Source organism: Acartia tonsa, chromosome 7 (assembly GCF_053477335.1).
Source record: "Acartia tonsa isolate MP-2025a chromosome 7, ASM5347733v1, whole genome shotgun sequence".
NCBI lineage: Eukaryota > Metazoa > Arthropoda > Copepoda > Calanoida > Acartiidae > Acartia > Acartia tonsa.
This window is the reverse complement of record NC_137266.1, coordinates 17034070-17041106: the sequence shown is the minus strand read 5'-3', so window position 1 is coordinate 17041106 and position 7037 is coordinate 17034070.

The following is a 7037-nucleotide window of genomic DNA, read 5'->3' as shown; positions in this document are numbered from 1 at the left end:
TTATCTGAACATACAAGGATGGTTATATACAATAGTAGCGAAGTATGTCCGTCCTTCTGTCTGTTTTGCTATTTTTCTTATTATTATTTTTCGTTTAATGCAAATTTTCATAAAGTTTTTTAATAACAATATAAACAGTTTACAGTTTTACATTGCTTGTTAACAATACTGTACTACCTCAAGGTACTAAACAATGGGAAATAAATTGATCCCAAATGATGATAAACATAATTACCCCTTATATAGATTAAAACAATTGGCTGAAACATTTGGACACTCAAATTACCAATAAAAATTAAATAAAAGTACACAAAGTTTTTAAGCCAACGAAAAACAAAATGTTATCATGAAACCTTGGGTACTACTGTAATTAACAGTTCAATGTCCCCTTCCTCCCCTACCACCTATAAATTATGTTAATAATAAGCAAATAATACTTTTTGTTTACCAAATTACGTACTTAAATTAAATTTTTAATTAAATTAAGACCTCTAATCCCCATAATTAATTAAAATAAAAACTCTCGTTATCGTTGAGGCGTCACATTTTATTAACTTTTATTATTGTTAAATTGATATTTTAGGTCACTGATAAATTTTTACTTTTTATGGCATTTTACGGTAAAGTGTCAAGGCTTTGTTTACAATTTACAGACGATACAGTGTTAATAGCCAATAAAATAATAAATATGGCAGCCGCTTTGAATCGATAGCCGCAGGGGTCTACAGCATAAGATAGTCATCATCAAATCGTAGCCACGATTGCCCAGTGTTGTCGGTTGTCCACCTAGTTCCCTAGAGGGTGTGTCATCCTAGAAAAATTGTCCCCATTTTTAGTGATTAAAAACCTCAATCATTGTGGAAACCTTTTATTTTCTGATTAATTTATTATACAAATGTTATAATGAACTTAAAAATTAAAATAATGTATAAAATGTAAGATTTTCAAACAAAAATTCTATTATTTATATTTTAATAATAAATAATATTAAAGTTTATTTCCTGATTTTCTCAGTTGCACAAAAGTTTGGCATTTAAAGAAGCACGTTGGAAAATATTGGTGACATTTGCTTTAGTTTTTATTTTGTTTGTATTCAGTGGCGGCGAATCTTTGATATTATGTAAGCAAAGAGGGATAAGACAATGGGAAATATCTTTTGTTGTTGTAATTTCAGAATTTATTGTTGTTCCAGCTTTTTTAACGTAAATTGGAGCCCCCGTCCCCCATTTTCAATTTTAGTTTTAAAAATGAACAAAAAAATTTTAAGGGGGGTAATTTTTTTAGAGGCGATTTCTCTTGGGGGAGGGGGGCGGGAGTTACACTCCCCGAAAATAGTTATTATCCTATAAAAAAGCTACATTGTAAAGGAAAACCATATTGGTAAACGTATTTCATGATACTAATTTTAAGGTAAATAGTTAGTTAGTAGAGTTTTAATAATAATAAAATTTTCAGTAGACCTATCTCTTAATCCATGAACAACTTCTCAGATGTTATAGTTCAAACAGTTTATAACATTTTAGCAACTAAAGTGAAAATCTAAAAGGTACGGAAAGAGCTAGAGTAGGGGGAATGCCTTGGCCCAAAACAGGCGCAACTCGTTACCATGCACAGTTGGGACTTCTCAGACAAAGGTCGTGCATCACAGAGAGTTGGTTGTCTGTTGGATGTTACTTAACCTAATATCCTTGGGTGTTTGGACAGAGAAGGGTGCGTAACAGTCATCCTTAGTTCTCCTGGATTGCTGGACCAGGACCTAGACAGTACACCAAGTCGAAAAGGTCCTGGACTGTAATCCCTGCCGTACGAGGTAATCTACTAGGTAGTATCATGATGTTTGTCTGTATGTAGAGAAATAACAGTTATATCGGTAACCACGGAATTGCACCCATACGGTATTCCACCCACGGAATTGCACCCAGCGGGACTCCACCCAACGGAATTGCACCCATACGGGATTCCACCCACGGAATTGCACCCATTCGGGATTCCACCCACGAAATTGCACCCATACGGGATTCCACCCACGGAATTCCACCCATACGGAATTCCACCCGCGGAATTGCACCCATACGGGATTCCACCCACGGAATTGCACCCATACGGAATTCCACCCGCGGAATTGCACCCATACGGGATTGCACCCACGGAATTGCACCCATACAGGACTCCACCCATGGAATTGCACCCATACGGAATTCCACCCACAGAATTGCACCCATACAGGATTCCACCCATGGAATTGCACCCATACGGGACTCAACCCACAGAATTGCATCCATTCATGATTTTACCCACTGAATTGCATCCATACGGGATTACACCCACGGAATTGCACCCATACAGGATTCCACTCATGGAATTGCACCCATACAGGATTCCACTCATGGAATTGCACCCTTACAGGAGTTCACCCACAGAATTGCACCCATACGGGATTCAACCCATTGAATTGCATCCATACTTCAGGATTCCACCCACAGAATTGCACCCAAACATGTTCCACAAAAAACAGATTTGAACCCAAAATCCAGAATTCTAACTATTGAACTACACCCACATGGAATTACCTCCAGGATTTCACCTGAAATTGAAAAAAAAATAGTTTTAAAGAGCAATACTTTGTTGGTCGAATCCAGCTTACACCACAAGGAGGTCAAGTATTATGGTAAGCCATTTTTTTTTTGTTTTTTTTTTATTTTTTGGTTTAAAAAATTCTTATTGTTTTTTTGTTTTTTTTTGTGATTTTCATTAATTTTGTGCTTTTTTTGTGATTTATATTTTTTTTTTCAAAAAAAAAATCTCACCAATAACTAAGCAGAGCTATTGATGTGAGCAATGGAGCGCAAGTATTGCATCTTATTAGCTGCATTCTCAAAGTTTGCAACTTTGCTTGCTAGTCTCTGGTTAAGTACTTTGTACTTTTGCCTTTGAGGAGGATTGTTGGCTACACTGTCGTCAGCTAGGGTCTTTAAATGAAGCACAATGTCCTTTTCCAACCCTTCTAATAGTTTCCAAAGGGATGGATGTTTGGATAAAAAGATAGCATTAAGAGCAGTATGGTAGCCTTCAACTGCATTTGTAGTTCTTGGAATATTATTCTGAACATCAGTATAATGATTCCAAAAACCAGGACTATAGCTGGGAGGTGCTCTTCCCATTCCATTTGCTCTTTCTCTTCCTCTTACATATGTAACTTCAAAATAAGATAACAGTTCATTAACTCTATCTATGTCTTGAGGAAATGTGTCAGCTAGCTCTAAATAAATATCCAATACCCTTACTTCAGGCACAAATGAGAGTGCTTGAAGACATTTCACGGATAGGTTAAACTCAGCATTATTTTCATATTGAGTTTTAAGGCCCAATTCACCAACCTTTCTGTTAAGGCTTTGCCCATGGTGAAAATAACATCCTTTCAATGTTGAAGTTGAAAATACTTGACCAAATGCATTGATGGGAGCCCTCTCAAAATCAACAAGGATTGTGTTTGGACTAGCATTAGGAATGAGCAATTTTAGTTGCTCTAATGCCCTGATGTATGTCTCTTGAGATTTGTTAGTCAACAAGAAGTACACACATGGAGGATAACTATTTCCAATTTTAGCATGTATGGTGTACAGTTGATAGAAAACAGCTGGGCAAATGTCAAATGTTCCATCACCTTGCCATAATTCAGCATTCTCTAATACCTCTAACAAATCTCTATTTCCTAGAATCAGCATTCTGTTAGGGTCATTAGAACCACTATCATAAAGTGTTAGAGTTTCAAATTTTTGAGGCATCTCAAAATTTAAATCCTGTGGATTTGGTCCAATATTTGTAGCTCTCCTTTTTGCTCTACAATTATCATTAAGACTGCTACGCTTGGGCAACCTTTGCAAAACATCTTGGTTAACATTCAGCAATGATGAGGAAACTATGGAGCTAGTAGATTCCATGCTAGTAGATGCTCTAGCTCTCAAATCGGACTGGACTTGCCTCACCATTGGTTTAAGAGGATCACCATGATGGGAGTGGTTATTCCAGCCTAACTTTTCAATAACCTTTCCATTCAAAGTCTTAACAGTTGCAGGACACTTGAGCTTCTTGTGCTCCCTGCAACGCCACGTTTTTTGACCATTTAGAAGCCTCCTGTCCTTTCTTTCAATGTAGTCAAAACCACCAACTGCCAGAACTTCTCCTCCTCTCTCTGTTTTCGAAAATGTAGGCTGCAGAAGATCCATTGAAGAAATAGAAAGATTAGAATTTGATTTAACACTAGTAGAATTGTGATTTATTAAGTTTTTTATTTAACCTCAAAATTAAAAAAGTCATAAAATAAAAGTTGTCTAGAATTATAATAGAATCTCAAAACTATTTTTATTTTTTTTGTAATGTCAATTTTGAGCTGAATAGTTTAAATTTTTAGAAAAACAACCCTATAGCTATTCTCCTTTTTCAATTAGTTGTATGCCCAACTTGATTAGGAATAATTATCATTTTGAAAAAATAATAGGATGTTTCCGAATTCCAGGATTCCAACTATTGAACTGCATCCACATGGAATTACCCCCAATTTTTTTTCTTCCAATTTCAATTTTTCAGTTGGTGGGGTGACCTTCCACACCCCCCAAAAAGATTTTTCTTCTATTTTCAATATTTTGGAGAGTTGGGTGACCCCTTGAAAAAAAATTCTTCTGTTTTCAATTTTCATTTTTTCCAGGGTGGCATGACCTCCAATACCCCCCCAAAAAATTTTTGTCTCTTATTTTCAATTTGAAGGGTGGGGTAACACGCACACCTCTAAAAAGTTTTTCTTCTTTTTATTCAAATTTTCAATTCCTCAAAAAATTTTTTCTTCCACATTCAATTTTTAGGGGGTTAGGGAATAAATGATAGAAAAAAATTTAAGGGAGGTGTGAGAAATCACCCCTCCAACCAAAAAATTTAAAAAAGAATTTAGGAAAAAAAATTTAGGGGAGTGTTGAAAGTCACCCCACCACCATAAAATTTTTTATAAACATTTAACCCACCCTCTCAAAAATTGTAAATTTGAGAAAAGAATCCTGCATGGGTGCAATTCCATGGGTGGAATCCCATACAGAATTTTCTGTGAGAGGTATACCGTATGGGTGGAAATCTGGGGTGGAATTCCGTATGGGTGCAATTCCGTGGGTAGAGTCCCATATGGGTGCAATCCCGTGGGTGGAGTCCCGTATGGGTGCAATTCCGTGGGTTCAGTTCCGTATGAGTGCAATTCCGTGGGTGGAATCCTGTATGGGTGCAATTCCGTGGGTGCAGTTCCGTATGGGTGCAATTCCGTGGGTGGAGTCCCGTATGGGTGCAATTCCGTGGGTGGAGTCCCGTATGGGTGCAATTCTGTGGGTGGAGTCCCGTATGGGTGCATTTCCGTGGGTGGAGTCCCGTATGGGTGCAATTCCGTGGGTGGAGTACCGTATGGGTGCAATTCCGTGGGTGGAATCCCGTATGGGTGCAATTCCGTGGGTGGAATCCCATATGGGTGCAATTCCGTGTGGTTGCAATCCCGTTGGGTGCAATCCCACTGGGTGCAATTTCGTGGGTGCAATTCCGTATGGGTGCAATACCAATGTAATCAGATATATCAGAAAAATACATACACAGTTACAGAATTAGAATAGCTAAGTTATATAGAACACAATGTTTGTGTGTGTGTGTTAAAATGTGTTATTATTATGTGAATCTTACGCCATATTATAATGTACTCTAATAAAGAGTACTTGTAGCTGGCTATTATAGCGATTCCCTATCCATCCCGTTTACCCCATCCCCATCCCCTCCTAGTGATTGAACAATATCCACGTATATTGTATATGCGTTACTACAAGGCAAAAAACTATTACAAAACAAAACTGTAAGTCAATAATTTTTTATCAACTAATCTCAGCTTTTGTTAAACCCATGTGTTTTTAGTGGGACTGCAACTGCGGCTTTGTCTATACTGCAAAACTTCAGCTTTTAAAAAGTCGCGTGGCTGAGGGTTGCTGTATGCGGCTGCGACTGAGAGTTGGATTATTTAGCCGCGCGGCTGACAGGTGGCTAAATTGAAATTTTGTAGTCATGGCTTTGGGGGAATTTGCAACTGATTACAAGCGTCGCAGTTGAGGGTGGCTTCGGCTGCAGTCGCGGCTGTCAAGCCCTGTCTTACCTTATCTAAAAAATCTTCCATTGTAATCAAGTATTAAAACAAAATGTATATAAGCATATGCATGAATATATGTTCAGTAAGAAAAAACGACTTGGCCAATTTTCGTGAAATTTTAGTTTTTACCCAAGAAAGTATGAAGCTATTTTCAAGAAAAAAATCTTTTTGTTTACAGTTCTTTTGTAATCCCATCTATTGTATACTTCCGATACTGCGCATTGACAAAATTGTCCTTGTTTTAAAACATTTTGTAATGGAAGATTTTTTATTCCTTGAAGACAATATTCCATTGCTTCTTGGTCACTCCAGTTGTAAGGGCAATCTTCAAACTAAAAACAAACAAGGATGACAACATACATAAAACCGAAACTCTTAAACACAAGAGGACAAACGACCATTAACAATTGTAGAGTGTTAGAACTTGATGAAATTAAAATGTATAAGTCTACACAAAAGTTGTGTGTAAATTTCTGTTTTGCATAAATGCATGATACTGTTTTATGACATACTTACATTTTAGGGCTGTATTTTAGAGAAGCTTCGCATATAATACTGAACTTTGTTGTCCGCGGATTTAGAATGAAAGGTTAAAAATCAACATGATTTAAATGAATACGGAATTCCTGGTGATGATTACATATATGCTACACTTTCAAAATTGATCAAACAAATACAGGAATCATGTTATCAAGATTAAAATCGATAGGATAATTCTAATATGCCTAAATTGCCGATATCAGCTATCCGTCACGGACGTACAAAAACAAAAGGCAATTTTAATTCGCCTAAAATTAACAATCAGAGCTAAATATTAAGAACGTTTTGACCAATGCAATGCATAGAAAAGGCTTGCATTTACAAATTTAAGGAA